Below are 21,300 nucleotides of genomic sequence, written 5' to 3'. Positions count from 1 at the left end.
GCCTTATATTATAACCTACTGATAACCAGGGATGTGCTGTGTCCTGACCTCGAGATTAGCATCTGGTGGGCTCATCAATGGATGTACAACAAAGATCTCCATGGTCTGTCAGTAGGCAGTACTGTTCAGCAGTGAGGGGTAAGGACTCATGGAGCCCTTCCATATCTAATGACTGATTGCTGAGAAGGGTAATGAGAGAAGCGGCCAGTCTCGTACCCCCACCCCAAACTTAATCCCCAGTGAAGGGCTGCTCGAGAAGTATCTTTTAGGATGTGTTTAAGTCTTCGTCTCAGATACTAGGAGAGATGAGTGAACTGAGGACACCAGGAACTGATGGGTTTGCCATCTCACATGCGGGTCAATATTGTTAGGAAAGGGGCCGTAGAATCAGGTTCATTTTCTCTTGTCCCTCCACTTTTAAACTGAGAGAGCAAACAAACTAAGATGTGCTTTCTGGCCTAAAATGTGTTTGGAAAGTTGGAAATTTTCATTCAAAAATCCATGTGCACATTTTTCTTTGAAATACTGCAGAATCTGACAACTATCACCCTGCAGTCCCACCAAGCTGCAGCTAGACAGCTCCAGCCCCATAGTGACAAAGCCTTCGCTCCCTGGGGTGGCGAACCCATCAGTTCCCATTGTCCTCAGCTCACTCATCTCTCCCAGTATGCTTCCCACCCCATCCCCTACCCTTACTCCGAGCCACCCCAGTCCAGCTCATTGATGAGCCCACCAGGCTCTTCACTTGAGTTTGCAATCCCTTGCTTTAAACAAACCGCGTGGCTTACAGAGTCAAAATGCCTATATATGCTCATTCTTTGCACCAAAGAATGAAAGAAGTCTGCAGCCCTGTTATCTCCAGGCCAGGGAGTTTAATAAAACCCAGCTAACACTGCGTGGATTTAGCCCTAAGCGTGCCAGGGGCCGTGACTGTGAAAGCAGAACAAGGTAGAGGAGGAGGGGGGTGAAGCATAGCACAAAGAGACCGTCTGGAAGTGTGACCCTCTGCTGCACCAGGCTGAGCTAAGCTCTTCAGTGAGCTGTTTCTGTGAGGTGAGGGAGAAGCTGGATTCTTACTGAGGGGAGATGCCAGGCAGGAATTCCTGAGCAGGTCTACTGGATGATCCTCTGTCTCATGAAACTTTAGCTCCACTCACTGGCTGTCTGTAAATTAAACTCTAAGAAAGCTTAGTGAAGCCTTTGGGCAGCTTATGGGGTTCAGAAAGAGGGTTACCAGAGAGGCTTCTTTCCCACAGAAGTTGTCCGTGGCTCCCTGTGTCCTCAGCTTTCTTTCCAGTCTACTCCTGAGACCTCACCTGTCTAGAAGGTGAGCTCCTGCCTGAGCTACAATCACTGTCACGTGCAGGCTAGGCTCCAGATTTCAGATACCCTTTTAAGAAATATGGCTGTGGAATTGGGATGGTGGCACAGTGGGTAAAGCGCTGGCCTTGCAAGCACATAGACCTGAGTTTGATCTCCCAAGAACCCGCATAAAAGGGAAAGAAGGAAGGAAGGAAGGAAGGAAGGAAGGAAGGAAAGAAGGAAGGACAAACAAAGGTCCTGGGGAACAACAGTCAAGACTGTCCTCCAGAATATGACTGTGGACACACTACTCTAATCCATCCATCTGGACCTTCCTTCTCCACAATCTGGGTGAATGTACCCACCTACCATTTACCAATTAGTTACACTACTTAAAGAAAAATGGATCCTTAATGAGAGAGGGAAGAAAGTAAGTGCACATCTTTGAGCAGTTTCGATGGGCTATGTACTTAAGACTTGCTATCTTCCATGGTAAACCTCATTACCCTTTCTTTGTAAATAAGGAAACTAAGGCTAAACCATGCCAAGCAATCTGCTTTGAACTACAAGACACCAGCCAAGAGATGTCTCTTCAAATTCAGGTCTTTGTTTCTGCAATCCACACTGTGGCAACCTCTCTGCAGAATATATTCTGTGAATGAAAACTCTCATTCTCATTAAGCAATGACTGTAATTTTTGAAGAGAGGGAGATTTCAGAAACAGCTCAGGCATTTGTGTGTGTGTGTGTGTGTGTGCGTGCGTGCGTGTGAAAACTAGCTCACTTTGGTTCACACCATTTTATTGGCATTTGTGTTAGCTATGGTTTCTATTGCTGTGAAACTACGTTATGGCCACAGCAACTCTTGTAAAGGAAAACATTTAATTGTGGCTGGCTTATAGTTTCAGAGGTTTAGTCCATCACCATCATTGGCAAGAAACATGGGGACATAGAGACAGACATGGTACATGAGGAGCCTAGGATTCTAAATCTTGATCCTCACACAGCGGAAGGAGACTGTGTGTCATACTGGGCATAGCTTGAGCATAGGAGTCCTCAATGCCTGTGCCTACAGTGACATACTTCCTCCATCAAGACCACATCTACTCCAACAAGGCCATGGCTCCTAATAATGCGATTCCCTACGGGCCAAGCATTCAAATACATGAGTCTATGGGGATCACACCTATTCAAACCACTACAGCATCCACACTAGTTAAAAAGAAAAAGGAAATAAAGCATTGTCCATCATGTAAAGTTTCCTGTTTGGTAAATAGAGCAGAAGTGGTTCAAGTGAAGAAGTTCCTTAGCTGGAGGAATTACCCTGAAGTGCACCACTACATTCTGGCAGGACTGCAGCATCAGAACGCTTTAGCTGATGCTTGTTTTGATGTACACATTTCTGAAGAATATAGCCACAAAATCCTTAAACAAAGGCTGATTCCCAGGAATAAAGGACAGTGAAGAGTGTCTTGGTTTTTAGAAGCAACCCAATGCATTCAAATTCTTAACTAGTAGGGTTGTTTGGAACAAGGAAGCAGTGTGTGTGTGTGTGTGTGTGTGTGCCTCCTGTCTCTACCTCCCTGCACTGGGATTGTGGCATCAGGCACAACCACATCCCATTTATATGAGGGCTCTCAGGATCCAAACCCAGATCCTTATGCTTCTGCTACAGACACTTTATTAACTAAGCTATATTCCAAACTCCAAGAAAGATATCAGTTTAGTCTCCCTTAGCTCATCTGTAAATTATGAAAATACCAATTCTACATCCTGGTACTCAATGTGAAGAAAAGTATGGACTCTATAGCATGATTTGCCAATACTTACTGACTAACAGAATGTAGAGTGGTTTCTTGTTGCTAGGGGTTCATGTATTTCAAGTGAGCAAGCCCAGTAGTAATAATACTATGCGTATGTGTTAGTGTACACAGAGTTTGTTATTTCAGCGTTTGACCTGTGGGCAGCATCTGAGGGTTATTCCCACACATCTTAGATCACAGTGGTGAGTCTATTACTTATTATCATATTTCTGTAACCAAATACTCAGCAGAAACAGAAAAGGAGAGTTTGGGGTCACAGTTTAAGAGAGGGGTATCTGTCATGGTAGGTAGGGAAGCTCTTTCTTTTTTTTTTTTTTTTGTTTTTGTAATTGTTTTTTTTTTTTTTATTTACTTGAGTATTTCTTATATACATTTCGAGTGTTATTCCCTTTCCCGGTTTCCGGGCAAACATCCCCCTCCCCCCTCCCCTTCCTTATGGGTGTTCCCCTCCCAACCCTCCCCCCATTGCCGCCCTCCCCCCATAGACTAGTTCACTGGGGGTTCAGTCTTAGCAGGACCCAGGGCTTCCCCTTCCACTGGTGAGGGAAGCTCTTTCTTCAGCAGTAGGAATCTGTGGCACTATTTATCCTATGGTGATGGCCAAGAGGCATGAAGCTTGATAGGAGTACAGAACAGGCTATCATCCCCCAAGCCCTACCCCCAGGTTAACTACCTCATCAACCCATTCCAAAGATACCACAACTTCCCAGAACAGTAGCACACACTGAAGACCAAATTTTCAAATGTATGAGCCTATGAAGAATGTTTTCCATTGATAACAACAGAGGTATTGCTGATTGAGACAAGTTTTAAGCATATGTGGACTCACTGCACACAGTCACACAGCCAGGGTCCTGCACACTTGCTATAACCATTCATATAGGCTGTCACACAATGGTACTTGCTGGGTTTAGGCCATGAACAACCTTCATGACCAATGACTGAAGTCTGGTCAAGCTTGTTAACACCAAATTAAAATGGATTTCCCTGTGACTGCTCATGATAAAGTATCATTGGCAAAAGTGGGAAATAGATCATTTTCTAGCCTACTTGTGCAAACCCCTCTTCTAAACAGAACAGAAAGCTGTCTGCTTTTATGCAGAGTTAGGTAAGAATTGGTTTTGTGAAATAGAGTCAATAATCATTGACCTCACAGGGCTTTTGTTTAAAAAAAAAATCAAACATCATCAAGACAGCATAAAATCTATTCACAGGTAAAGCCTTGTCATTACTAAGGTGAAGAGACTTACAGAGGACCTCTCTGAGGGTTAGATTTATGGACCCAGCCCTAATAAACAGGTAGCCCTTCTGCAAATGCAACCTTCCTTCACCTCATGTCCTAGAAGAGCAAAATATGACAAAGCCAACAGGAATAAGACATGATCAGGGCCATGACACGCAGCCATCCTGTGCATGAGACTATCTGTGAAGCTTTAGAAAGACAGCAGTGAGCCAGCCATGGTGCATGCCTGTGCTCCCTGGAACATCAGAGGTAAAGACATGAGGGCCATTTGAGTTCATGAATATGGTACAAATCTTAATAACACATCTCTAAATAAATGCATCTAAAAAGGCAGTGATGCACATTCTCCCTCAAAGATTCGCTATAGTCATCTGAGGTAATGTCCAGGTGTCAGTATTTTTAGAAACTTTCCAGGGGATTTTAATGTGCAGGTAAAGGGGAAACACTAAAGGTCTGTTTTCCCAGTTCTTGGTTCCATCTGGGCCATGTGTCTACCATCTGGCTCAAATTGGAGCCGATCAGAGGTCTGCCATAGGAACTACAACCTCAAAGATGTTCTGACATCTGTAAGGGTTCTGGTGATCACCAGACATTTACAGAGACCACAACATTTGCTTCCTCCCATTTTGAAAATGAGGGAAGGGTCCAGGCTCTACATGTTCAATTCCAGCAGGTAACTCACCTAATAAAGTAGAGCATGCTTCCTACAGTAGGGAGCCTCTGGAATGGGAAGAGGTCTGTAAGGAAAGGAAAGGAATTCCGGAAAGTGTCAAAGACCTGATTTTCCAAGTCTAACACACTCTAGTCTCAAGCATGCCACAGTCCACTGTGAAACACTTTGACCTATTTATTAAATAAATGGCTTCCTGCACTCTAAGGCAGAGTCTAGGCCAGGGTTTGTCATCAAAGGATAACTTTGGGGATGTCAAATCCAGAAATGGCAATGGTCTAAAAAGAGCAAAATCAAATTTTCTAGTGGAAATGGTGTGTTTCCTCTCCCTGTGGCTTTGTCAGCCAATAAAACACCTCTCCAGTGTGTTTGGAGGATACTGTTGCTCTCCCCGTTCTCCACAGATAAGATCTGAATTGTATAGCAAAGAAAATAGAAACTAACAGGCAGTCTTTTGTGTTAGATGCTTGTACTTTTCTACTGCTGTGATAAAACTCCATGACTAAAAGCAACTTAAGAAAGATAAAGTTTCTTTTTGCTTACCATTCTAGACAGATAAGAGTCCATCATACCAGGAAGGCATGGCCGCCACCAGTCATGGTGGTTAAAGCAAGAAGCACATCCTCAACTGAAAATGAGGCAGGGAGTGGAAGCAAAGTGAGACTATTAACTCTCAAAGCCTATTCCCAGTGACAAACTTCTTGAACCTTGGGCATACTTCCTAAACTTTCCCAAGCAGCACCCCAACCCAGAGACCAAATGTTCAAATGTCTATGGGGAAATTCTCATTCAAACCTCCATAGCATCTTTCACACATTCTTATTTGAGGGATGTGACTGTCTATATGTCTCTATATTGAGCTGATGTAAGATGACTATCTACCTTCCCCGTAGACTCAACCTTTTCCAAACACAGGTCCTAACACTATGCTCCAACAGAAATGTTTGCAGATGTGAAGGAGGTGACTTACATACAGATCTAGCATGAGATCCAATTTAAGCAATAAACTTGAAATAGGAATGCAGACTACTCTACATATTTTTCTAATGATACGGGGTTCAAATGATGAAAAGATCTAATTAGATCTAATTACATGTTGTGTACTCATTTATGAAGCCAGCAGTACCTGATTCCAAAACCAGAGAAGGATACAAGCAAACAAACAAATGAAAAGAATGATTAACCTGTTTCTCTGATGAGCACAGGCACAAAATTTATTTCTAGATAAAATACCTGAAATAGCTGAACCCAGGAACCATAACCAAGTTGGTTTTATCCCAGGGATGCAAGAATAACACAACATGTACAAGTCAATAGATGCAATGCAGCTTATAAATAGACTTAAGGGCAGAAAAGTCATTATTAAAACAATTGATAAAGAAAAGGCCATTGGCAAAGTTCGAATTCCTTCATGAAGACTGCCCCAAACAAACTAGAAATCAAAGAAATGTCTCCCACCGTAATAAAGGCTACATGCAACAAACCTGCAGCTAACACCATACTATATGGGGGAAGTTGAATGCATTATCTCTAATATCAAGACTGAAATAAGCATAACAAAGTATCATTAATAGTAGCAGGGATTGGTACTGGCCCATGGGATGGGTCTTAAGTTGGGCTGGTTATTGGTTGGCCATTCCCTCTGTCTCTGCTCTATCTCCCGTGCTTGCATTTCTTGTAGACAAGATAAATTTTGCATCAAAAGTTTTGTGGGTGGGTTGGTGTCCATATCACTCCACTGGGGTTCCGGCCTGGTTACAGAAGGTGGCCTCTTCTGGTTCCATATCCCCAATGCTGTGAATCAGAACTAAGGTCACCCTCATGGATTCCCAGATTTCTGTCTCATTCTGGTACTGGAGATGCTTCATACTGCACCATTCCCCTTAGTTCCAGGTATCTATTCATTCTCCTGGTCATCTGGCCATCTCTCCTGTCCCTCCCCACATCTGATCCTGATGCCCCTCCATTCCCTTCCCCGTCCCCTCTACTACTGAGTTCCCTCCCTCCATCTGCAGCCTGGGACTATTTTATTCCCCCTACTGAGTGAGATTAAAGCATCCTCTCTTGAACCTTCCTTCTTGTTTAGTTTCTTTGGGTCTGTGGACTATAGCATGGGTATCCTGTATTTTATGGCTAATATCTACTTATAAGTAAGTACATTCCATGCATGTCCTTTGGGACTGGGTTACCTCACTCAGGATACCATTCCCAAGTTCCTTTTATTTGACTGCAAAATTCATGGCATCTTTGTTTTTAATAACTGACTAGAATACCATTATATAGATGTACCACATTTTCTTTATCTATTCTTCAGTTGAAGGACATATGGTTTCTTTCCAGTTTCTGGATATTATGAATAAAGTTACTATGAACATATTTGAGCAAGTGTCCTTGTAGGATGGTGGAGCATCTTTTGGGTATATGCCCAGGAGTGGTAGAGCTGGGTCTTGAGGTAGAACTATCCAGTTTTCTGAGAAACTGCCAAATTGATTTCCAGAGTAGTTGTACAAGTTTGCACTCCCACCAGCAATGGAGGAGTGTTCTCCTTGCTTCACATCCTCACCAGCATGTGCTATCACTTGAGTTTTTGATCTTAGCCATGATGACCGTGACTAGCAAGTCTGTCAGTCTAGCAAGGCTGTCTTTTGAGAGGCAACACCCAGCAACTGACAGACAGAAGCAGATACTCACAGCCAAACAGTGGATGGAGCTCGGGGACTCTTATGGAAAAGTTAGGGAAAGGATTGTGGGCCCCGAAGGAGATTAGAACTCTACAGGAAGATCAATAGAGTCATCTAAGCCTTCTGGGCTCTCAGAGATTGAACTACCAACCAAGCAGCATACATGAGCTGGACCCGGGCCTCCCCACACATATGTAACAGACGTGCAACTTAGTCTTCATGTGGGTTCTGAACAACTGGAGCAGAAGCTATCCCAAAAGCTGTTGCCTGTCTGTGGGATATGTACTTCTAGCTGGGCTGCCTTGTCTGGCCACAGTGGGAGATGATACATCTAGCTCCTCAGAATCTTGGTGTGCCAAGGTAGGGAGATACCCAGGAGGTCCTCTACCCTCTCAGATGAAAAAGGAAGGAGGTTTAGGGTAGAATTATGGTCAGGGGTGAGGGAGGCAGTGAGTGGGATGGAAAGTAAAATTAATGATTAATAATTTAATTAATTAAAAAGCAGTATTTGCTAAAGCAATAGACAAGGAAAAACATAAAAGGGATATAACTAGGAAAAATACCCCTAAGAGCAAATAATGTAATCCTTTGTTTAAAAGATCCTAAAACCTCCTCCAGAAAATGTTTTAAATACAAAAGCACCTTCTTTAATAGAAATACTAGGGTGGGAAATCAACATGCAAATAAATAAATAAATAACAAAAAGACATCCTTTCTATATACTAATAATGGATGTGCAGAGAAAGGAAATTGGGAGTGAGGAAACCCAGTCCCAATCAAAATAGCTAAAAAAAAATAATAATAAAACATCTAGGAATAAACATAAGGAGGTTAGCAACCTCTATTATGAAAACTTTAAGAAACAGAAGACAGAAATTGAGGAAGACAATAGAAAATAGAAAGACCTCCTGTGTTCCTGAGTCGACAGGATTAGTATTGCAAAATGCCTATCTACCATAAAGGATGCAATTTCCATCAAAATTCAAAGGGTAGTTTCCACAGAACTAGAACAAACAATCCTGAAATTACTCTGAAGGCACAGAAGACCTTAAATAGGCAAGGTCAGTTCTGAGCAGAAAAAGCAATGCTGAGGTAGACAAGATGGCTTCGTGGGTAAGCATGCTTCTGCCAAGACTGAAAATGTATGATCCCTGAAACCCTGAGAAGATAATCACCTCCCTCAAGTTGTCCTCTGACTTCCATGTGTGCATTGTGCCATATGTACACACACACACACACACACACACACACACACACACACACACACCAAATGAACAAAGTGTAATTATTAATTTTTTAATAGAGCAATCCTAGGCAGGCATGCTGTCTTAGTCAGGCTTTCTTTTCCTGCCCAAAACATTGTGACCAAGAAGCAAGTTGGGGAGGAAAGGGTTTATTCAGCTTACACTTCCACATAGCTGTTCATCACCTAAGGAAGTTAGGACTGGAACTCAAGCAGATCAGGAAGCAGGAGCTGATGCAGAGACCATGGAGGGATGTTACTTACTGGCTTGCCTCCCTTGGCTTGCTCAGCTTGCTTTCTTATAGAACCCAAGACTACCAGCTCAGGGGTGGCACCACCCACAATGGACCCTCCCACCCTTGATCACTAATTGAGAAAATGCCTCACAGCTGGATCTCATAGAGGCATTTTCTCAAGGGAGGCTCCTTTCTCTGTGATAACTGTAGCTTGTGTCAAGTTGACACACAAAGCCAGCCAGTACACACACTTTTAATCCCAGCTCTTAGGAGGCAGAGGCAGGTGGTTCTCTGTTAGAAACCAACCTGGCCAACAAAGCAAGTTACACAATGAAATCCTGTCTAGAAACCCCCTCTCCAGAAAAGCAGTGATAGAAGTGTTAGGATGCCTGGTCTCAAATTATACAAAGCCATACTAACAACAATAGTATGGTAGTGCAACAAAAACAATGAGGAAAGCAATGGAGTACAACACAGAGCACATATCATATACACCTACAGTGATTGACCAAGCTGTCAAAAACACATTGGGAGGAGAGAGAGCTTATTCAACAAATGCTACTGGCAGACCTAGATAACTGCATACAGAACACGGAAAGTAGAACCACAGCTTACAAAAGTCAATTCTAAATTGATCAAAGGCCTAATGTAAGATTCAACCCTGAAGCTGCTAGGGGCAAATACTTCAAGATAAAAGCATACAGGAAGACTTTTTGGAAGTGACTTTAATTAAGCACAAGAAATAATGCCAAAGTCTGGCAAATGGGGCCCCATTAAATTGAAAACTCTTCCACACAAAACAATAAACAGTTGTAACAACCTACAGAATGGGAGAAAAATCTTGGCTAACTAGATACAGCAGACTGGACTGGTATCGAGAATATACAAAGAAGGATATAAATTAACAACTCAAAACTTCAAATTCCCCAACCAACAACTGAGCTAATGAGCACACGAGGCAATTCTCAAAAATAATAATAAAAGGCAAATGCATACTTCAAAGAGCATTCAACAATCTTAGTCATCAGAGAAATATAAATTAATACAATCTACAGGTTTCATCTCATCCCAGTCGGAATAGTTATCATAAAGAAAGTGAATGACACCAAGTGCTAGTGAAGATGCTGGAAAAGAACATCCTTCTTCACTGCTGGGGGGATATGAAATTCTTGAGCACTGTAGAAATTAGGATGGAGGTTTCTCCAAAGAACTGAAAATAGAACTACCACATGATCTAGCTGTGTCGTTCACACATGCATGCCTGAACTCTAAGTCAACATGCCACAGACACTTGCACATCCATTTGTTGCTACTCTATTCACAATAGCTTTGCAATGGAATCATCCTGGACGTACAGGAACCGACAAATGGATTTTTTAAAAAATGTGGGTGCATTTACAAAATAGAATTTTATTCACCTGTGAAGTGAAATGAAATTGCATTTATAGGAAAATGGATGGAACTGAAAATCATTTTGTTAAACAAAATAAGCAAGACTCGAAAAGATAAATTGCATGTGTTTTCTTCCTGAGTGGGATCTAAATGTGTGTGTGTGTGTGTGTGTGTGTGTGTGTGTGTGTGTGTGTGTGCAAGTGATGTGCGAGGTACTACAAGGGGGACTACTCATAGGGAAGATGAGATCTTAAGGGGGAAGCATGCTGAGGAGAGGGCCATAGGGTAAGAGGGACATGAAAAGCAGAAAGGAAACTATTTGAGAGGTGGCAGAAGGGACTAGCAAGAAAGAGCAGAGGAGGACAATGGAGAAAGGGAACAAATAAAAATAAAAGATAGTCTACAGATTGTAGAAAGATCTTCATGTACATCTGACAGATATCCAAAATATATAAAGAACTCAAGAAGTTAGAAACCAACAACCGAATAACCCAATTTAAAAATTGAGTACAGAGCTTAACAGAATTCTCAACAGAGGAATCTCTTGAATAGTCAAGAAACACTTAAAGAAATGTTCAACATGGTTGGTCATCAGTGAAATGCAAATAAGTAAGTCAAAACAACTCTGAGATTCCACCTCAGAACCAGAATAGCTAAGATCAAACACTCAAGGGACAACACATGCTAGCCAGGATGTAGAACAAGGGGAACACTCCTCCACTGCTGATGGGAGTGCAAACTGGTACAACCACTCTGGAAATCAATCTGGAGGTTCCTCAGAAAACTGGAAATAATTCTACCTCAAGACCTATATACCACTCATGGGCATATACCAAAAAGATGCTCCATCACCCCACAAAGACACTATAGCAGTTTTATTTGTAATAGCCAGAAGCTGGAAACGACCTAAATGTTCCTCAACTGAAGAATAGATAAAGAAAATGTGGTACATCTTCACAATGGAATACTATTTAACTATTAAAAATAAAGACATCTTGAATTTTGCAGGCAAATGGATAGAACTAGAAAATATCATCCTGAGCGAGGTAAACCCAGACACAAAAGGATATGTATGGTATGTACTCGCTTATAATATTATCTATAAAGTACAGGATACCCATGCTACAATCCACAGACCAAAGAAGCCAAATAACAAGGAGGGCCTAATGGAAGATGCTTGAACCTTTCTGGGAAGATTTAATAAAACAGATATCAGATGTGGGTGGAAGGAGGGAACTGGGTAGGAGAGGGAATGAAAAGGGGAAATCAGGTGTGAGGAGAGCAGGTGAGAGAGAATGGAAATCCTTGGTGGGCAGTACAGGGAGAGGCATCTCCATGATGTTTCAGAGTCCAAGCATTAGATGGAGCTCAGGAAATTTTGTGGAAAGTTACCAGAAAGATTGAGGGACCAGAAGAGGATAGGGACTCCAGCAGAAGACCAACAGAGTCAACTAACCTGGCCCCTTGGGAGTTCCCAGAGACTAAACCACCAACCAAAGAGCTGGACCTAACCCCTCCCCTGTACATGTGTAGCAAATGTGCAGCTTGGTCTTCATGAGGGTCCCTCAACGACTGGAGTGGGGGCTGTCCCGGAATCTGTTGCTTGTCTGTGATCCCATTCCCCTAACTGGCCACCTTGTCTGGCCTCAGTGGGAGAGGATGTGTCTAGTCTTACAGAATGTTGATGTGCCAGGGTGGGATGATACCCAGGGGGAATGGAGGGAGGAGCTGTGGGAGGGGAAGACTGGGAAGATAAGGGTTGGATATTGGGAGGTAAGGTGAATAAATAAAAAAATAAATGAAAACTTATAACACCCAAAAGAAGAACAAACGATATTGACATACATGTATGAAAATAGCATGCCGAGGGCCTAAGAGGATGGGTCAGTCTGTAGAGTGCTTGAGCAATACCCATGACGGCCTGAGTTTGATTCCCAGATCTCAAATTAAAAAACAAAAACAAGACAGTGGTTGGTGACACACATTTATAATTCCATGCTAGGAGGCAGAGGCAGATTTCACTTCGTGTCGGAATAAAATTCCCTGGTGCACGCAAGTCAGCTAGCCTACCTACTAAGTAAGTTCAGGCAAGGAACAGACCAACTGTGTCTCAAAACTCAAGGTGGATGGCACTTTGTCTCCATCCTGCAGATAATGGGATGGAAGTCAACACCTAAAATGATCTCTCTCTCTCTCTCTCTCTCTCTCTCTCTCTCTCTCTCTCTCTCTCTCTCTCTCTCTCTCTCTCTCTCTCTCTCTCCCCTCCCTCTTTCCTTGACTCCATCATTTCTCCTCTCTTTCTTCCTGCTGCTCTGGGAAACCATGACTAATTCCAATGTAGGTAAATACGAGGTGGGTTTCTCTTGCAATATGAGAACAAGGGAAGGCCCCAGACTTTTCAGTAAGCTCTCAGATGCCCACTACCTAGAACTATTTCCTTCCTACTGCCTGCTTTACCTTGCATCCTCCAACCTCACTGAGCTGTTGTCTGGCCATTTATAAACCATGCTCACTGTCCTCAAACGTCAGAATTCAGAGGCAGCACCGAAATCACCTGCATACAGCGATTCATCCTAGACCATGATTTCACTTACTTTTTTAAGCTTTCTTTTTAAGTATGTACATGTATGTATGTCTGTGTTTAGGTGTTTGGGTACTGGAGAAGAGAAATCTGGTCCTCTGCAAGAGCAACACATGTTCTTCACTGCTGAGTCATCCCTCTAGCCCCGTGATTTTACTTTCTTTCGTATTATTGTGGAGAATGGCAGTGCAAGTGTATGCACCTAGGCCTGGGTGTGTGGTGGTCAGAACTCATGCCAATGTCAAGCACCGCCCTTCTATCATTGTCTACCTTGTTAAAGATACAGTTTCTCACTGTGTCTGAGCTCACAAATGAGCTAGCAAGCTTCGGAGTTTATTTTTTCCAGCTCTAGGTTACCAATGTGTGCTGCCAGGCTTGGCTTTCTACATTATTGGAGATCTGAATCCAGGTCCTCACATGTGTTCAGAAAGAACTTCGCCCTTCCGAGTCATCTTCTCATCCTTTGATTTTACTTGCTGTGGTTTCAGTTATCCACAGTCAATCCATGTAAAACTATCAAACAAAAAATCTGAAAACAAGCCATTCATAGTTTTTTAAGTGCACATCTGTTCGAAATGATGTGATAAACTATTGCTCTGCCCTGCTTTGCCCTTCCCAGATGGGAGCCATCCCTTGATCCAGCATATCCACTCTTAGGCAATACCTGCCCTTTAGTTACTACATGAACCTCTCAGTTGCCAGACCTCCTGTTGCGGGATCACAGGTCTTGTGTCCAGGTAACCTACTCTGTCACAAAGTTTATCATTCACAGTATTACTTCACCCAACCACACAGACATCCATCATCTCCCATTGTCATCATAAGAACAGTAATACGATATATGAGCTATTTTGAGAGAGAAAGTATAGTCATAATTTCTCTATTTTATAGTATTAAATATATAAATTAAATAGTATAGCATATATGCATTTGGAAAAATAAACACATATATGATTTTGGTAACACCAGCACTTAAAAAAAGATTTGTCTTATTTAGAGTGTGTGTGTGTGTGTGTGTGTGTGTGTATGAGTATATGTATGTATACCACATGTGTGCAGGTGTCCACAGATGTTAGAGTCATTGGGACCCCCTGGAGTTGGAGTTATAGGTGGCCGTGAGCTGCCTGACATAGGTACTGGGAATTGAATTTGTGTCCTCTGGAAGAACAGCAAATGCTCTCGACCTCTGAGCCATCTCTCTAGGTACTTACCAGCAACTTTAGACATCCACTCAGGCTCTTTAAATGCATCCATGCAAATAAGCCAGACTGCTGTATTTTAAAGGTTGTCTGAGGGTACTTAGTCACTACAATAGCATCCTCTACAAGCATATCTGACAAGTGCTCACCTACATTGGCTTGAACAAAACTTCCACCCCTTGAAATGAGGCCCAAACATATCTGTCGTCAGAAAAAGAAATTTACGCTTAGGGTGAGTAAGATAGTTCAGCAAGTAAAAGTATTTGCCCTGGAAACGGGTAGCTTGAAATCAATTCCTGAAATCCTTGGGAAAATGGGAAGAGAAGACTTAGTCCACAAAGACATCCTTTGACCTCCACTAGTGTGCCATGGCCCAGGCACCCATGCATAACCTCCCCTCTTTTTCTCAAATAACTACAACATACACACACACACACACACACACACACACACACTCACACACACACTCACACACACACTCACACACACTCACATACACACACTCACACACACACTCACACACACACTCACACACACTCACATACACACACACTCACACACACACTCACACACACACACTCACACACACACTCACACACACACACACTCACACACACCCATTGCATTCAGCCCCAGTCTGTCTCTCTTCAGCCTCTGACCCTTTCTTGTTTGTAGCTTTGCGTGTTACAAACTCACAGTACAGACTGACATTCCTTCCAGCACCACAGACGTTAACTTTAACTCACTGTGCCCGAGTGTCCTCATACCACAGTCAGATTAGGAGCGTTGAGCAGGCAGGCAGCTCTCTAATGTTCTTTATGCCCAGTAGATACTTAATGAACACATGCTAAATAAAGGCTGGAAACACCTCTTTGCTGCGTGGCCTACTTATTCTTGGTCAGGCTCGTTCCACTGGGGCCACCGTAAACAATTCCTTCTTCCCCACAGGTGCTTAGCAGCACAGTCACATAGTGCCAAGTAAATGGAAAGAGAAAAGGAAGGCGGAAGAAACATTTCTTTAAAATTCCATCTTCGGGTGCACTGGGAGGCAATTTTCTTGCACAGACACACAATCTGCAAGCCTGACAGTCACATATCAAAGTAAGAATCGGTCTAAGTGCTGTCCATTTCCCTCCCAATGTGCAAGAGGGCTCACATTATGTCCTGTGGCGCTGGGGACAAATGGAGAGAAGAAGAATATATCCCTGATTGCTGCGTGCTTGGGTTATTTTGAAAGTGGTCATGGGACTTTCCACTTTGCTGAGTGCGTTATACAAGACATCCAAATTTTCACTGAATATTTAAATGTTTGGTCCACATTCAAGCACTTGACAGCTGGTTGAGTTTTCATTTAAAAAAAGAAGATAAAAGAGCGTTTCCTGTAGACTGTTGAGAAAGGAATTATGTCACTAACAATATTGTCCAAAGCAAAGGAACTCAAACCAGGTTAGATTTGCAGAACAGTCTGACCCTTTAAGTATAAAAATGACAGATTACTATTTTATATGGAGGCTGAGGAAGTAATTTGATTGGAGTCTGTATTCATTAAGATTGTGCAAATAAGAACATCTGATCACATCATTTTTCAAGAGAATATTAAAACAGCACTTCTCTTATTGTTTCAGCTTTCTCTTCAGATTTTGTTTTCAGTCCCCATTTTGTAATCTCCTAAATTCTATGGCCCAGTGACCAAGCTCACAAACATTTTCTGTAAAGCACCCTTGTACACGGACATGCCTGAGAGTCCACCAATGCTTTCCTAGTCAGTCCTCTACTGGCTGATTCAGCCTGGAAGCCATGACATGCAAGTTTTGTTTTGGATTCTGAAGACTCAGCACCTTGCTTTATCGAGTTGGAAACAAGTGCTGTATTGAAGCTTGGTGAGACTTCCAAGTCTGCCTCCTTCTCTTACAAGCTGCCTCCAACAACCCCAAGTTTCCTTGAAGAAAATTTCATCCAAAGATGACCCACTGGGTGAAAGGTGAGCCCAACAGAAAGAAGCTAAACAGGAACTAGTTATAGACAGGAGCATCATCAGTGTCCAGGCAGAGCTGACCTGATGGCAATAAAGGAACTGAACGCAGTCTTCTGAGAGAGACAGTCCTGACTCTCCCATGCTGCACAGCACCCTTAGTGAACAAGAGAAAAAAGTCACTGTGCAGAAACGAATAGACAGCTCCCTCCCCTCCCCAAAGGCAAAGACCTGAGTCTTTGAGGAAGGAGAGCTATTTGGGGTGGTAGAGATTGATGACAAAGCCTCCAGCATGCTAGACAAGTGGCTTACCACTGAGCCACTTCCTCAGGCCCAAGATAGAATATTTTAATTGGACTGAAATATATACACTTTTTGTGTTTGACTGAACTAGATAGTTCATAACCTTTAAAAAAAAAAAAGGAGCCATTGGTTTGCCTCTATAAGAAGGAACAAAAAAGGAATGTGGCCCAGCTAAGATCTTATCTAGAATGTAGGAGGAAATTATTCTGTAGGAAGAAGTGTTAAGAAAGAATAAAGCTGCTTGCTACTGTACCCCCACTGAGCCCAGCTTTAAGATATGTCAGTAACAAATGCCTCACTTAAAAACATAACGGAAACAGGATATTGCTCTAAGTTAAAGTCCACAGTACTCAGACAACATGTACGTGCATGCCAATCTTCTCAACTTCATTCTCCCCATCTCAGTGACTCCAGTCATGCTGCTGTGAGCAAAAGTTCCTAGAAACAAGCCTCAGAAGACACTAAACCCTCTATAGGACTGATGGACTGATCGGAACTTATCGAAGTGGAGAAGTTGGAATGTTCCTAGTCCAGAGCCATTTTGTCTTAGGCTATCTTTAATTTTCTTGGTAGCCCTTGTTGCACACCTCTGTGTCTGACCTAACATTCTTGTAACACTGGGTCAGTCCTTTTGGAATGTACGGAGAAGGTCTGAGAACGGCAACTGAGATGCTCTACTTTGCTGCAGCCTGCCCACCGTGTGTTTGCAAAAACGTATTCAAAAGGGGTCTTGAAAGCCAAGTAGTGGTGATGTATGCCTTTAATCCTAGCACTCAAAAGACAGAGACAGGATCTCTATGAAATCTAGGCCAGTCTGGTGCACAGAGTGAGTTCCAGGACTGCCAGCGCTACAAGGGGAAACCATGCCTCAAAACAAAACAAAAACAAAAACAAAACAAAACAAAAAAACAAAGGGAGGAAAAACCCTTTATGAAGCAGTTAGCACTTGGGAATACAGAATTTGGGGTAACTCAGATCTGTTCTCAGGGTGGTCAGTCATACTTGATTCCAGAATGAATGGTCTCTTATCTCCTTTGAGGTGAGGGAGGGCTGTTTCTTTTGTCAGTAAGGCTCCATGCTATCTCCTCAAATATATGAACTGCCCAAGGCACAGGCTTTGCCCTTTGTCTTGGGCTTCCTCAGCTCCTCACATCCTGGCCTGGTTAATCCCTGCTTGTTCTTAGAGCATTTTGATTGTTAGCAATAGGCAGAATCTTTATCAGAGCAGGAATTTATTGGGAGGACAAGTAGTTCATGTTATCAAGGTTATGAAAATAATTTCTTAAGAGTGTATTTGGTAAGGACAGAAGCCAAGAGAGCTCATGGAATTAAAGTGACAGGATACAATGTGAGGGGTCTGGGGTCCTCTTCTTGAGGTCTGTCCATCTGTCCATCCTCTCCTTTTAGTGCTTTTCTTGGCTTGGCTGAGTTTGCTCATTTAAGGACAGTGAACTCACAGTCAGGATACATGGCCACTCCTATCTAGGAAGAGACTTTGTATTTGGGTACCACAAGGAAGTAAGAACACAATTTCCAAAGAAAGTCAGAGCACAATTAGGACCACAATGAAAGGCTTGCAAAACGACCCCAACCCACTAGTTTAAGGACTCCATTCAAAGTCTATTCCTGCCCCAGTTAGTAGGCACAGCCATCGAGCATCTTGTTTACAATATCTGAACTTCGACTCTCTCATTTTAAGATAGTAAGAGGACCTTCATCTTAGGATAGTGGTGGAGGTTGAACTGATGAGCACCTCTCACTCACCGTGCACAGTGCACTCGAGGCCTGCACAGAGGCTGTGCTACTACTGAGTTTCTAGGGACTTCCCTGACTTTGCACACAGATACATAGACTCAAGCCACCACATTTTTCCTTCCAGTACTTGTATGAGTGATTTAAAGGAAACATATATACCATTATGTGTGTTGTGTGTGTATTTGTATGACTGTTATTTAAATGTGTATGTGCCATTAACTCTGTAATAGCATATCTAGTTTTAGATTGTGTTCCTATAGCACACATCTGAGGAAGGTAGCTGTGTAACAGTCCCCAAGTCCTGAGGTCCTAACCTCAGGAACTTATGAATGCCACCCGAAGTAGCTAAAACGACACGGAAGATGAGATTAAATTAAGGATCTGGAGATAGGAAGACTCTCTTGGATTATTCAAACGGACCTCACTATTGATCTCAAAGCTCTGGTATGGGAAGGGAGAGGGAAGGACTACAGAGAAGGAGAAGGCAGCATGATGAGAAAAGCAGAACTGGAGTGACTCAGGCTAAGAATCATGGCTGGGAGTGCAGGCAACTTCCAGGAGCTGGACAAAGTGAAACACTGAGACCTCCTTATGCCCAGTAAGAAACAAACAGCCTTCCTACTGAGTGCCATTGGCTCTCTCAAAGTGATCCTGGACTTCTGACCTCCAGAACTGTATGAGAACAGAGTGATGTTGTCTAAGCTATCCAGTGAGCAGTAATATGCTTCAGCAAACATAGACACTTGGAAATATTTTTAGTACCACAATGAGACAGTATCATACACAAAAATGCATGCTAATATTTTTAAGAAAAGATACTGGGGAGATGGATCCATCGCAAATGTGTTTTCTCTGAAAGCATGAAGACCTCAGTTGAGTCTCTAGAACTCGCAGCAAAATTAGCAGGTGTAAGTGTTGTGTACTTTTAACCCAAGAGCTTGGGAGCTAGAGACTTGCAGATCTCTGACCAGCAAGTTAAGCCTACTTGGCAAATCGCAGGCCAGCAAGAGACACCCCACCACCACCAGAAAAAGGTAGATGCCATGCAAAGAGCAAAACCTGAAGCTGTCCTCTGGCCTCCACATGCACATGCATAGACACACAGACACATACATCCATGTGCATAGCCCACAAAGCTAAACATTCCTAATAAGTTGATCAGTTTGCCATTGAGTTGATATCACTGTTCTTTGTTGGGGACTAAGGGAGTTTTTACTGTTTTATTAAGTAGACAAAAAGAAAAACAAATCTTGAGGAATAATGGGTATCTCAGGCTCACCAGGGTGGCATAAGAACCCGTTCAAGGTTAGCCATGTGTGTTGTCCCATTGCAGCATGGCAGTCCTATAGAGTGATCCATGAACATCATGCAATTGTCCCTGGAAAGTGCCAGTGGCATTGTCACAGAGAGCCAACACTGAATGCTGGTTGCCACCAGTGTCACCACTGTAGTTGATCTTCCTGTTGCACAGAGGCTGGAGTTTCTTAAGACTTGTACAATGCAAAGGTTAAAAAAGTAAGAACTGAGCCTGGGCAGGATGCAACTCATCCTACTAAGTAGACTCTGTGCGGGGAGCAGGGAAGATTACCCAAGTGCAGTAAGGAAGGGTTTAAGGGATGAGGAATGAGAGATGACTGCATGCTGCCATTGTAGCCAAAGGTTACAGTGAACTCATTTTCAAACACCTGAATTTACAAAATTAGAATGTGTAGTCATGGATCTAATGACCTCCTGTGTTCAATCATTTCTAAATTCAAATTAAAGCAGGTAACTGAATATGGAAGTTGTTGAGGTTAAATATGTTCTTGCCACTCTCTAGATGTAATGAAAATGTCTTGAAGAAAGGAGGGAGGGAGGGAGAGAGGGAGGGAGGGGCATGTGTGTGTTTTATATTCATGTGTATACACGTGAATAGATGCACTCACTCTTGACTGTGCACATGGAGGCCAAAGGCTGACATTTTCTCTCTCATTCTCCATCTTACCTGTTGAGATGGGGTAAGGTCTCACACTACATCTGGAGCTCACACTGCCAGCTAAACTGACTGGCCAGCAAGTAACCTGGACTCACCTCTCTTAGCCCCCAAAAAACAAAGGTTATAAATGTATGCAGCATCCAGCTTTCACATGAATGCTTCAGATCTGAAATCATGTCTTCATGCTTTTGCAGGAAGCAGTTTGTCCACTGAGCCATCTCCTCTGATCCTCTCACCTTGAGAAATGTTTAAAGATAGATTTCCTTAATCAGATTTTAAAGGAAATGATCAACTATGAAATGCCTGGTTTTGTTTCTTTTTTGCACTGTCCTATTGGATTAAGTTAATATTAGCTAAGATAATAAAAGTATTCTTATATGGGACAACCAAATGTCTAAAATAGTGGACATATATTAAAGGTAGTATGAAAGTCTCAGACCTAGAAAGGTCTCTGAGCTATCAAAGACTCAAATGCCTCTGGGCTATCAAAGACTTGCTTGACAAAATAGCCATTCAGGTAACATTTTTCCTTTTCTGTATATCAGGCAATGCACTAAGAACTTGGATTTTTATATGATTAAGAAAATCTTCCCTGGAATAATTTTATATTCTTTATAGGGGTGTTGTAGGGTGCTGACACATAAAAATTAATATTAAATACAAGATGTAACTGGTGCTTTAGTAAATGTCGTATGGGTTGAACTGTTCCTGCCCCTCATTCTTCTGTTGAAATTCAACCTTAGTACCTCAGGCTTTGACCTTATTGAAAGTAAGTTTAACTGAAAATGTCATTAATATGAGGTTATATGGGAACATGGATGGGTTAACCCCTCATCCAGAAACTATTGTCCTCATTAAAGGAATGCCATTTCTAATATATAGGCATGTTTTGGAATTCCAACACTTGGAAAGTCAAAGCAGAAGGA

General features: G+C 42.5%; 1 long non-coding RNA gene across 1 annotated transcript in view; it reads right to left on the bottom strand.

Annotated features, from left to right (window-relative positions):
• Positions 1 to 15,564, bottom strand: part of LOC147995587 (uncharacterized) — a 153,429-nt gene extending 137,865 nt beyond the window's left edge. The window contains exon 1 of the long non-coding RNA XR_015684956.1: positions 15,116 to 15,564. This is a non-coding gene — a long non-coding RNA (uncharacterized LOC147995587). The remainder of the gene's footprint in view (positions 1 to 15,115) is intronic.
• Positions 15,565 to 21,300: the final 5,736 nt, after the last annotated feature.

The sequence above is a fragment of the Rattus norvegicus genome, chromosome 3, assembly GCF_021556685.1.
Source record: "Rattus norvegicus strain SHRSP/BbbUtx chromosome 3, alternate assembly SHRSP_T2T, whole genome shotgun sequence".
NCBI classification, from domain to species: Eukaryota; Metazoa; Chordata; class Mammalia; order Rodentia; family Muridae; genus Rattus; species Rattus norvegicus.
This window is presented reverse-complemented; position numbering and strand designations above follow the sequence as displayed.